This window comes from Hemiscyllium ocellatum, chromosome 3, assembly GCF_020745735.1.
Source record: "Hemiscyllium ocellatum isolate sHemOce1 chromosome 3, sHemOce1.pat.X.cur, whole genome shotgun sequence".
NCBI lineage: Eukaryota > Metazoa > Chordata > Chondrichthyes > Orectolobiformes > Hemiscylliidae > Hemiscyllium > Hemiscyllium ocellatum.
In genome coordinates, this window is record NC_083403.1 from 88,505,160 (window position 1) to 88,519,037 (window position 13,878).

Sequence of the window (13,878 nt, forward strand, 5' to 3'; positions counted from 1 at the left end):
TTTTGTCATATTTTAAAATATTTTTCAATTAATGGTTGAATAGTAAAACTAAATTGTTTAGCATGCCTAGAAGACTGCCAAATTTCCACCATTACGTCAAGAGAAATGGTTGTTATCATTTTCTAATACATAGAAGCACTTCAATAGATGTACAGCAGTAAGTTAGTTGTTAAGAGGCTTGAAAGAAAAGGCTAAAAGCATACGAAACAGCTGATACCTGACTACTGGCTCCATATCAAAATGCAACTGCATACAGCCTTCTAATAAATCTCAACTCAGCTGCTTCTTTATATACAACCTGGACAGACTGCACAAGTTTTCAGTGTAACAGATATTATTTGATCGCATGACTCACAATAGCTGAGGATTACCGTCATTAACGCAGTGTGCTATTCTGTTTGTCTACCTTTGGTATGACATAGACTGTCACGGCTACCTCAGAATACAACAGGAGATAGAAAGGGAGCTTAAATAACAAAAGATAAAATAAGTAACCAGAAATAGTGGATTAAACTGCAAAAACCAAGACAGCCTTGATGAGGAATAGAATGTTTTAAAAGATGAGAAATTAAATGTGAATGCCATATTATTCAAGAAGAATTAGGAACTAAATTGTTATGCACAGATATACATATTTAGAATGCAACATTACTCATCAATGCACTCCAGTTAGTGTCCTAGATATCATCTCCAGGATTTGTATTGGATACAGTGATTATATTATACTTCTAGGGGAAGAAAGACATAACAGTAATGATATACTAGTTACCATATATTTGCAATGTGCTTTTTTGTTCATACTGAAAAGATTTTTTTTAAGAAATCAAACAATGCCATTCTGAATACTCCCTTTACCTAATAAAGATTCCTTCTGATTCAGTCATTTAATTTTGAATGTCAATATGCTAAATTGTCTTCTAAACAATTCACTGAATCTCTTCTGCACTCACCCAAATGGACATGCTTCTCATCAAGGGTGAATGTCAGAAACGACATATGTTCACAGAACTGGGAAAGAGAAAATTCAAACATTGCTTCGGGAAGTGGAAGTTATTGAAATGATTTGAAAGTTCTGAAAAGGTTCTCAGAAAGAACTTATAAGTGAAAACAAGTTATTTTTTCAAATCTTATATACATACGTCATAGAAAATTACAACGCAGTACAGGCCCTTCAGCCGTCGATGTTGCGCTGGCCTGTGATACCAATCTGAAGCCCATCTAACCTACACTATTCCATGTATGTCCATATGCTTATCCATTGACAACTTAAATGTACTTAAAGTTGGCAAATCTACTACAGTTGCAGGCAAAGCATTCCATACCCTTACTACTCTCTGAGTAAAGAAACTACCTCTGACATCTGTCCTATACTTATCACCCCTCAATGTAAAGCTAAGTCCCCTTGTGCTCACTGTCACCATTCTTGGAAAAAGGCTCTCCCTGTCCACCCTATCTAACCCTCTGATTATCTTATATGTCTCTATTAAGTCACCTCTAAACCTTCTTCTCTCTAACAAAAACAGCCTCAAGTCCCTCAGCCTTTCCTTGTAAGACCTTCCCTCTATACCAGGCAACATCCTAGTAAATATCCTCTGCACCCTCTCCAAAGCTTCTATATCCTTCTTATAATGTGGTGACCAGAACTGTACACAGTACTCCAAGTGCGGCCGCACTAGAGTTTTGTACAGCTGTAGCATAGCCTCATGGTTCTGGAACTCGATCCCTCTATTAATAAAAGCTATAACGATGTATGTCTTCTTAACGACCCTGTCAACCTGGGTGGCAACTTTCAAGGATCTATGTACCTGGACACCAAGATCTCTCTGCTCATCTACACTACCAAGAATCTTACCATTAGCCCAGTATTTTGCATTCCGGTTACTCCGGCCAAAGTGAATCACCTCACACTTGTCCGCATTAAACTCCATTTGCCTCCTCTCAGCCCAGCTCTGCAGCTTATCTATGTCTCTCTGTAACCTACAACATCCTTCGTCACTATCCACAACTCCACCAACCTTAGTGTCGTCTACAAATTTACTAACCCACCCTTCTACGCCCTCATCCAGGTCTTTTATAAAAATGACGAACAGCAGTGGACCCAACACTGACCATTGCGGTACACCACTGGTAACTGGACTCCAGGATGAACATTTCCCATCAACCACCACCCTCTGTCTTCTTTCAGCAAGCCAATTACTGATCCAAACTGCTATATCTCCCACAATCCCATTCCTCCACATTTTATGCAATAGCCTACTGTAGGGAACCTTATCGAACGCCTTGCTGAAATCCATAAACACCACATCAACTGGTTTGCTCTCATCCATCTCTTTGGTCCCCTTCTCAAAGAACTCAATAAGGTTTATGAGGCATGACCTACCCTTCATAAAACCGTGCTGACTATCCCTAATCAAATTATTCTTTTCTAGATGATTATAAATCCCATCTCTTATAACCTTTTCCAACACTTTACCAACAACTGAAGTAAGGCTCACTGGTCTATAATTACCAGGATTGTCTCTACTCCCCTTCTTGAACAGGGGAACCACATTTGCTATCCTCCAGTCTTCTGGCACTATTCCTGTAGACAATGACGATTTAAAGATCAATGCCAAAGGCTCGGCAATCTCCTCCCTGGCTTCCCAAAGTATTCTTGGATAAATCCCATCCGGCCCAGGGGACTTATCTATTTTCAAAACTCTGCAGGATTTAATACCTCTTCCTTGTGAACCTCAATCACACCTAGTCTAGTAGCCTGTATCTCAGTAATCTCTTTGATAACATTGTCGTTTTCGAGAGTGAATACTGTCAAAAAATATTTATTTAGTGCTTCCCCTATCTCTTCTGACTCCACACACCATTTCCCACTACTACCCTTGATTGGCCCTAATCTTACTCGTTATTCCTCAAATACCTATAGGAAGCCTTAGGGTTTACCCTAATCCTATCCGTCAACAACTTCTCATATCTCCTCCTGGCACTTCTGAGCTCTCTCTTTAGGTCTTTCCTGGCTACCTTGTAACCCTCCAGCGCCTTAACTGAGCCTTCACATCTCATCCTAACATAAGCCTTCTTCTTCCTCTTGACCAGAGATTCCACTTCTTTCATAAACCACGGCTCCCGTGCTCTACAGCTTCCTCCCTGCCTGACAGTACGTACTTATCTAAGACACACAGTAGCTTTTCCTTGAATAAGCTCCACATTTCTAATGTGCCTATCCCCTGCAGTTTCCTTATGCTTATGCTTCCAAATCTTGCCTAATCGCGTCATAATTGCTTTTCCTCCAGCTGTAACTCTTGCCTAGTGGTATACACCATTATCACTAAACAGGGATTGTGATCGCTTTCACCAAAGTGCTCACCTACTTCCAAGTCTAACACCTGGCCGGGCTCATTACCCAGTACCAAATCTAATGTGGCTTCGCCCCTTGTTGGCCTGTCTACATACTGTGTCAGGAAGCCCTCCTGCATACACTGGACAAAAACTGACCCATCTATAGTACTCATACTGTAGTGGTCCCAGTCAATATTTGGAAAGTTGAAGTCCCCCATGACAACTACCCAGTCTCTCTCACTCCTATCTAGAATAATCTTTGCTATCCTTTCCTTTACATCTCTGGAACTATTCGGAGGCCTACAGAAAACTCCCAACAGGGTGACCTCTCCTTTCCTTTTCTAACTTCAGCCCATACTACCTCAGTTGATGAGTCCCCATACATCCTTTCCGCATCTGTAAAACTGTCCTTGACCAACAATGCCACACCTCCCCCTCTTTTACCATCTTCTCTGTCCTTACTGAAACATCTAAATCCTGGAATCTGTAACGACCATTCCTCTCCCTGCTCTAACCATGTCTCCGAAATGGCCACAACATCGAAGTCCCAGGTACCAACCCAGGCTGCAAGTTCACCCACCTTATTCCGGATGCTTCTGGTGTTGAAGTAGACACACTTCAAACCAACTTCTTGCTTGCCGGTGCCATCTTGCATCCCTGAAACTTGATTTCGGACCTCCCTACTCACAATCTTTTCTATACTCGGACTACAATTTTGGTTCCCATCCCCCGGCTAGATCAGTTTAAACCCACCCCAATAGCCTAAGCGAATTTCCCCCCCAGGACATTGGTACCCCTCTGGTTCAGATGAATACCATCCTGCTTGTTGAGGTCCCACCTACCCCAGAAAGAGCCCCAATTATCCAAGAATCCAAAACCCTCCTGCCTGCACCATCTCTGTAGCCATGTGTCCAACTCCTCTCTCTCCCTATTCCTCGCCTCACTAGCACGTGGCACGGGCAACAAACCAGAGACAACGACTCTGTTCATCCTAGCTCTAAGCTTCCATCCTAGCTCCCTGAATTTCTGCCTTAAATCCACATCTCTCTTCCTACCTATGTTGTTGGTGCCTACGTGGACCACGACTTGGGGCTGCTCCCCCTCCCCCTTAAGGATCCCAATCAGCGACATCACGAACCCTGGCACCTGGGAGGCAACACACCAACCAGGAGTCTTTCTCATCCCCATAAAATCTCCTATCTGTCCACCTAACAATGGAGTCTCCAATGACTACTGCTCTGCTCTCTTCCCCTTCTGAGCAGCAGGGACAGACTCTGTGCCAGAGCCCTGTACCCCACTGCTTTCCCCTCATAAGTCATCCGCCCCCCCCAAACAGTATCCAAAACGGTATACTTATCGTTGAGGGGAATGGCCACAGGGGATCCCTGCACTGCCTGCTGGTTCCCTTTCCATCCCCTGATTGTAACCCATTTGCCTTTCTCTTGTACCTTAGGAGTGACTACCTCCCTGTAACTCCTCTCAATAACCCCCTCTGCCTCCCGAATGATCTGAAGTTCATCCAGCTCCAGCTCCAGTTCCCTAACGTGGTTTTTGAGGAGCTGGTGTTGGGTGTACTTCCCACAGATGTAGTCAGCAGGGACACTAATGGTGACCCTTACCTCCCACATTCTGCAGGAGGAACATTTAACTGCCATTCCCACGATTCTAAATTCCCAAAGAGACTGTTGAAAAAATAAGGAATTAAAAAAAACTTGTTACCATACCAATCTGGCGCACAGATTAGTGGGGGGGGGGGGGGGGGTGGGTGGGAGACACTACCCGAGTAGTGTTTTGGGTAACGCAAACATATGACTTCCCAGAAGTCCTTCGCTCCTCCCTCGCACCTCTTGGCAAATGAAGGCCCAACTCCCGAGCTAAGTCCCTTTTAATGCGGGAAAACCCACTTTTCCCGGCAGCCTTTGCTTCACCACTCCTTCTCTCCTCATCTCTCTAGCAAAATGGAGGCCCGACTCTCTAGTTAAGTCAGCAGGGAAGCCACAGTTTTAAACAAAATGGACAATTACAGACAGCTTGCACATTTTGGTTCAGGCTTGCAGAAAATAATGGAGATGATTCCAGAACTTGGTATCTGTACATGACTTCATCAGAGAAAAGGGAAAATAACTCATGTTCAAAAAATGGCAACCAATTACACGCCTGAAAAATGCATAGCCAAGAGGTGAAAACTGGGAGAGAATATCTTGGTCATTCATTTGACATCTAAGGCCTGTGGATTGCATGTTCAATCAAACCTGTAAATGCACACTGCTTACCAGCAGGAGAATAATTAAATATGTTGGTCAAGCGGGCCACAACAGGAGGCAAAGATGAATAAAATTCTAATGTAAATTTTGCAGGCTCGTGCAAACCCAATCTGACTATAAGCAGGGTAGACAAAAATCAATGCAGAAAATGACCATAAATTCCTAGAGTCACAGAGAAGTACAGCACGGAAACAGACCGTTCAGTCCAACCCATTCATGCTGACCAGATATCCCAAACTAATCTTGTCCCACCTGCTAGCACCTGGCTCAAACCCTTCCTATTCACATACCCATTCAAATGCTTTTTAAATGTTGCAATTGTACCAGCCTCCACCACTTGCTTTGGCAGCTCATTCCATACTTGCACCACCCTCTGCGGAAAAAGTTGCCCCGTAGGTCTCTTTTATATCTTTCCCCTCTCACTCTAAACCTATACCCTCTAGTTCTGGACTCCCCCACATCAGGCAAAAGACTTTGTCTGTTTATCCCTCCATGCCCCTCATGATTTTATAAACCTCTAAGGTCACCCCTCAGCCTCTGACGCTACAGGGAAAACAGCCCCAGCCTACTCAGCCTCTTCCTATCACTCAAATCCTGCAATCCGGGCAACATCCTTGCAAGTCTTTTTTGAACCTTTTCAAGTTTCACAACATCCTTTTGACACCAATTTCCCACCACCTTCCAACAATTTGAGAGAATCAGTAAGGTATCTGTTTGATGTCAATTCACTCATTGTACAAAAGTCAAAGTAAATAGAAAACTCAGACTGATATCAGTATCTACAGATTTCAAATGCAGACATCAAGGTGAATGGATAATATGCTGTACAGTAACTAAAACACTCCCTTTTTATTTTCTCCGAGGTGATTTGGCATTTTTCTCTACTAAAGCATACAATTGGAAATTAATTACCAAATGATTTAGTTGCCAATTACCTTCTTTAGTCACAAAAACTGTTGTTTCATTTTCAAATTTTATACATTTTAGATAATAGTACTCACTTCAAATCTATTGTTGCACAATTACAATAATCAATAAAGTTCCCTCTTCTGCAGAAAAAAACATTGATACAAGAGAAAGTAACATCAAATTAGGAAGAAAAAAAATCATTATTTACCTGGACAAAGGAGAAACATTCCAAAAGAAAAAAAATGTAATCATGAAAAATTTTGGAAGAGCAAATGAGGAGAAGCTGCTTCCAGTAGCAACTCAGTAACGAAAGAACTCATGGCCAAAAGAACTAGGAGTGGTATGAAGAAACTTTACATAATTTGTTGTTACAAACTGTCAACCAGGTTATTAGGGGGAGGTTCAATTGTAACACTCAAAGGAAATGTGATAAAATACTTGAAGGAAAACATAACAGAAGTATGCAGAACGAGCTGCAGTGTGGGACTACTTTAATCACTATTTTAAAGAGTAAGCAAAGGCTTGATGGGCTAAATGGCCTCTTGAACCGGGTTCTATTGTGAACTGATAGCACTACCAGTAAGAGTTCAACCCTCAATACTCATCAAATTTTTGGAAATTATTTCTTCAAATAAAAGCTGAAACAGATTGTCTATCAGTACTGACAATGGAGTTCTTCTTGAAATTCAACAAATTGAAAAATGATCCAGTTTAAGAAGTTAAAAATGCGACAATTTTCACTTATTTTGTGCTATAACTGAGTTTTATATCTTCACTAAATATCTTAGTTATTGACACTACAACTCAACACTTGGTCTCCACTGTAAAATTGCTCAGCTAGGCAGGATCTGAAAATAACTGGGCTCTTTATACTTGTAAATCAAATTTACAACATGGCAGGAGAGTCATTACTCTAAGCAGCTAATGAATAAAAGCTATTAGTCCGTAACCATTTCACCGGATTGTCTCTGACAAAAGAAAGCAACAAAATGACTGAAAATAACAAGAACCTAAATGCTTGTCAGAAGAGTTTCTGACATTTTTGTAATTTTTACACTCTTAACTGTCCGTATAAAATATTCAAGACAATTCATATTTAACTATTGCCAAAGAGGGAAAATACTCTGAGCAGAGATCTACTGCTAATACAGATCCACCATTAACATTGTTCAACAGGAATTATTTCAGGTGGAGTAAAATGCTGTTTACAATTTGAATGCATATTAAGGTGATGCATACCATAAGGAGATGTTTTCAGATCAAGAGTGAATTAGCTCAGATCTTCAAAATTATTTTTACTCCTTTAAGTCATCAATACTTTTGCACTGAAACATACATTCCCTATTAAGCTTTCTGTTTGTAAATGTCCAGCAGCAGCAAATGCAAGAGACTGGGATATGAAGCAGAGATGACCAAAGACATTATATCAGGCAACAGGAGTAGCCAGCAGAGCAGAATCTGAGGATTGTTGGGGGGAGTAATTAAAAAGAATGGAGACCTAAAGTCCCAGACCAGCAGCAACAAGAGAAGCAGAGGGGAGAGATGGGAAAGCGAAAGAACAGTGAGAATAAAAGCATTGACTAGAATCAGGGAGTCCAAACAGGAAAAGGGAGAGGCAGGGAGATAAAGAGGTGAGCAGCAGGAAGTCTAAAGAGCAGGGAAGTGGCAGAAGTGAGAGGTGGGTGAAAAAAACTCAACAGAGGCCAGCCTCCCATCACAAGTCACCCTTTAGTTACACAGTCAGGTAGATGAGTTAACTCCAGGAAAGATAAGAGAAGGAGGCAGGTAGTACAGGAGTCTCCTGTGACTATCCCCATTTCAAACAAGTTTGCTGTTTTGGAAGAGGTGATGGACTCTCAGGAGAATGTAGCACAAACAGCCAAGTTTCTGGCTATAACATAACAAGGTATACATCAGGTTCCCCGGTTCACAATTTGCCAAATAAAAGCAAGAGCATTTCAGAAGTGGAAGCAGCTTAGTGTTGGAATATTCCCTAACTATGTCAGTCAATTCTTGAAAGGTTCTAGTACCTAGTGCCTCAGGGAAAATTAGGCTTCTAATGACAGGAAAATCAGCCTGTGGAGCTGCAATCAGGAGAATTACTTTGTTGTCTTTCATCTGTCACAATAGTGTTTACCTTGAAATAAAGTAACACATTCTTTCCACATATTAGGCACAGTCCTCAACTGCAGGGTTGAAGGAGTCAAGATTCCCAAATAAAGACATGATGTAAGAAAATGCTCACTCCAACTCAAAAATGATTGTTGAGAGTTCCTTCAGGATCATGCGTTGCTGTCTTGAGAGGCCGGTATCCGATCCAAGTCACCTTTTATTTACATGTCAACAGTCCTTGCTGAAAATGATGGCCACCTTTGTGTGTGGCTGCATCAAGCTGTGCGTGGATCCCCGGTACGCAAACACCAAGTGTCACTATGTACTGAGGTTCTACCTGTCCCCGGTGTTGCGAAGGATGGGCCTGGCCACGCTGCCACGGAATGCTCCGAGTAGTTGGACCGTTCCGTACCACCTGTCCTTCGTGGAGAAATTTTTGAAGAAAAACACCTTTGATCACAAGTCCATCAGGAAGTGGTCAGCACGTAGCATCCTTGAGACCCTTCGGGAAAAGGAGAGGGTGGATCCTGTCGAGTGGTTCCCTGAGCAGACTGTCAAAGCAATTTGGCAGAATGCCTCATCGCCAGAACAATCCAACAAGCTCCAAGACATGGCTTGGCTGGTGGTGAGAAGGGCTCTACCTGTGAGATCATTTATGCACGCCCGGACTCTCAGCCGCACCGCACGCTGCCCTCGAAGCGGCTGCGGGGGGGACGAGACTATCACACACCTCCTTCTGGAATGTGCCTATGCAGAGGAAGTCTGGAGAGGAATGCAGTGGTATTTGTCGAGGTTCGTCCCGAGCAGCGCCATGACACGGGACTCCGTGCTCTACGGCCTGTTCCCCGGGACGCACACCGAAACGAACATCAACTGCGCCTGGAAGATCATCAACTCGGTGAAGGACGCTCTCTGGGTGGTCCGAAACCTGTTGATCTTCCAGCTGAAGGAGTTGACCCCGACTGAGTGTTGCAGACTGGCACATTCCAAGGTCCAGGACTACGTGTTGAGGGGCGCGCTGAAGCTTGGGGCAGCTGCCACCAAAGCGCGGTGGGGAAAGACCACCATTTAACATCTGTTTGTCTAAAGAAGAACAGGGGGCCCATGCAGTCATTTGGGCTCTGCTGACGCCTCAGCTCAATATTTGGGCGTATGAGCGAGAAATGCACAGACCTGTATGTAATAATGATAATTCTGAGCTGTGTATGTAAATGTGGAAATATGCATGGCATTACCTAATGTACAGTCCATCAAATTATTTTATGAATATTTTACGAATAAAGTATATTTTTGAAATAAAAAAAACAGTCCTTGCTATAAATGTGTTGCTGGAAAAGCGCAGCAAGTCAGACAGCATCCAAGGAGCAGGAGAATCAACGTTTCGGGCATGAGCTCCATGCCCGAAACATCGATTCTCCTGGTCTCTGGATGCTGCCTGACCTGCTGCGCTTTTCCATCAACACATTTTCAGCTCTGATCTCCAACATCTGCAGTCCTCACTTTAGTCAAGGACTGTTCACGTGGAGAGAGTACTGTCTTATACAAAGTCAGACATTGACATGTCAGTCTCTCAGACACTCATCCTTTTTTTATGTCATCCAGGGCTCCCCGATTGGACCAGAATAACAGCCACAATCAGGAACTCATATTCTATAAGGTCCCACTGGTTGACCTTGTTACAATGACTACAGTGGGAATACAAGAGGTGCAGGAATTGTGGGAGCACAGATGAGAGGTCTAAAGGAGCAGGGATAGTGAGAACAGACAGATTGGGATCAGTGTGTGGGGAGTGACTCTGAAACAGCAGCTATATGACAAGAAAAATGAAACATTTTAAGGACTGACATCACAAGAAGTGGATAGATGATATATTCATCAATCAAGTCAGAAAATCTCTGTCCCAGTCTCTTAGCAAGGGCAAATGTATGAACTCAGATTTTATTTTGTTGAATCACAGAGCTGGAGATAAGGAGTTCAGGGGTAAAGTAGCAGAGTGGCCAGATTCTGGAGGGGGAATAAATGTCAGAAGAGTAAGGTTAAAGTTAGTACAAAGACAAAAACCCAGCAGAATCTGAGCAAATTCAACTCAGTGTCGAGATCAAGTACTGAGTTCAGGATCTAAACAGAGAAACATGAATGATTAAACAGGGTTATTACCTTAGGTTTGTTTTTAAAGTCTTAAGTTCTACTTTATACAATTTTAGTGAATAGTCTAAAAGAGGCATGACAGGGCATCTCAGTGCCATTCAGTATACATTATGTTCAAGCTGGAAATGATGGTTCCTCTGGGGAATGCAGAGCCAAGACCATGGCACCATTGCTGGCTTGGCTGTGCCAAGGAGCAGGAGGAAGATTGGGAAAGCAATACTGACAGAACATTTTACAGTTAGGGAAGCAGATGAGCTTTTCAATGGCTATAAAAATCATTCCAGTATGGTGTCTTGCCTCTGTGGTGCCAGTGTCGAGGATATCATTGAATGGCTGTACTGGAGTTTTGGGGGGGGAGGCATGGGTGGCAGCGCATGGTTAGTGAACAGCCTAAGGCCATGGTCCATGTCAATGTTAATGACACAGTCAGAACCAGCATTGGAGGTCTTGTAGGCAAATATGTGGGAGCTAGGAAAGAAACCAGCAAGAAGCACTTCAAAAGATATTAATTCTGATGCCTCAGCTGAAGAACATAGAGCAAATGAGTGTCTTAGTGGACAGATTGCACAGGAAGGAGGGCTTTAGATTTCTGGAGTATTGTGACGAGTTCTAGGAGAGATGGATAAGTTTATATCATACTCATTAACTTCTATTTACGCTGATAACCATCACTGATGCATAACCACAAAGTGAGAACTAGGGTTGAAATATTCCAGGGCTTTGACATTTAAGAAAGGGAGTGGACATGGGATAATTCTGTTAATAAAGAATGTGATCAGTAGTGGTAACAATTGATCTTGGTCAGACATTCAAGATCTAGAATCAGTTTCAGTTGAAATAAGAAATAGCAAAATGAAAGTAAATATTGATGGGAATATCTTGCTGGGCCCTCAGAGTAGGTGCACTCTAGGGCAGACAATAAATCAAGAAATAATACATGCATGTACAAATGAGACTGCAGTAATTTGTGGGAGATTTTAATCTTCATATAGACTACGCAAATAAATCTAGCAAAGAGAGCCAGAAAGGTGAGTGCATATGGTATATTTCAGGTCAATTTCTGAAAACAATACATTCTGAAACTAAGGAACAACTGATGCTAACATAATTAATTTTATATTTAGTTTGAGGTTGGGGAATGTGTGTCTGAAGCTAGAGTCTTAACTTAAAGGGCAACTAGAAGGCTGAGTTAATTAAAATACAGGTTAAAATGGAAAATGATGGAAAAACAGTGGCAGACATTTAAGCACATGCTTTGTAATTTTCATAAAGATGTATTTCTTAAGATTATAAGAAGAAAGCAACATTTGTAGCTAACCAAAGTAGTAAAGAATAGGATCAAATTGAAAGAAATGATGTACAGTTCTGCAAAGCTTGAGGCAGTCATAGAGTGATGGAGACCTACATAACTAGAAAAGGCCCTTTGGCCCACTGCGCCCACACCAGTCAACACAGCCATCTAACTATTGTCATTCCATTTTCTAGTGCTTGGCCTAGAGCCTTCTATACTTTGGCATCACAAGTGCACATGTCTTAAGGTGATTAGGGGTGTGATTCAACGTGTTGCATTGTTCTTAAGATGTGAACCAATCAAGGTGCTTAAAATGGCAAAAAGGTTTCAAAAACAATTTCCTCTGATGGGAAACCCAAATGCATGGGACACAACATTAAAATGGGTGCTTTGACATTTCACACAAAGAGGATCCTTTCTCCAAAAGCTAGAAACATGTAGGAAAAATGGCAATACTCCAGGCTGAAATCAATAGAGCTTTTTTATTGGGTAAGAGTTTTGAGGAATATTGAGCAAAGGTGGAATGATGGAGTTCAGACGCAGAACAATCCTGATCTGAGGGAATAGTAGAAAGCAGAGTTAAAGGGGCTGAATGACGGTCTCCTGTTCCATTTCTCTAGAATGCAAATACTCCATTTTATAACTTCTGTTTCTTTGAAATAATTTTTTGATATTTTGCACACACAAACTTCAAAAGCCTCTTTGTACAAAGCTAGTGTCATTTTAGCATAGATGTTTTTGTAAGCCCACAGACCTTAACCATAGCCCAGTCTAAGTGCAGTGGTGGAGAAGTGATAGATCCTATTGTAATCAAGTACAGACATCCCTACATCTGTATGCTGGAATATTATCCTGTGCACGTTCAGGTTATCAGGGGATTCATCATCAGTCAATTGAAGATATTAGACATTATCGGTTTGACAGTAGCTAAAGAACCTTTTCAGTGTTAAACTAAGAAAGTCTCCTTCAGGCCATCATCACTTACTTTTCATCTGCAAACATCAATATTACTTTCTGTATTCCCTGTATGAAAATAAATCTCTGTAGCCCACAAGATTAGGAAAAAATTCAAAACGGCTAAGGGGGATGAAAATTATAATAAAGGAGAAAATGAAATATGAAAGAAAACTAGCAAGAAATTTAAAACAAACAGTAAAAGCTTTCACACTTCATCAAAAAAATGAAAAGAGTAGCTAAAGTGAACAAGTAATTAGGAAGAAAAATGGAGTAATAGCCTTTATTGCAAAGAATACAAAAATAGGGAAGTTTTGCTACAATTGTATAGGGCATTAGTGACATCACATCACGTTTGATCATTTGATCCTATTTCTTAAGGAGGAACATGCATCAGAAACAGTTCACAAAAGGTTTGCCTGACTGATATCCATTTTTTGTGATCTTATGACTGAACTTCTAAATGAATACATCTGTCATTAATAATTGGGAAGGTGCTGCGAGAGTCATAGTGAAAGAGGAGGTAGTTGAAATGTTAGATGGGTTAAAATGTGATAAATAATTGGAGGTATAAATGCTGGCTGCATTTTGAAGTTAGTAAGTCATGAGAACTGGATGAAGTACATCGTGGAGTACTGAGGATGGGAGAGAAAATTGTAGAGACATTGGTCCAGCCACCAAACACCCTCACAAGAACGATGTAACAACTCCCCCCTTCGATAATGCAATGGTTATGTTCTTGTGCAACCCAGTGTTATAGAAAAATCGTGCTTTAGAGACAGTGCTTAAAGTGTTTGCGATATAATCGCGTTACAACCAACACACATTTTAAAAGTTCACACTTTAGAAATAGCGTCTCCAATTCGT

At 41.7% G+C, this 13,878-nt stretch overlaps 1 protein-coding gene across 2 annotated transcripts in view; it reads right to left on the reverse strand.

The window, feature by feature from the left end:
• The window catches only part of msraa (methionine sulfoxide reductase Aa), a 521,940-nt gene that overhangs the window by 412,437 nt on the left and 95,625 nt on the right, over nt 1–13,878 (reverse strand). The window lies entirely within an intron of this gene.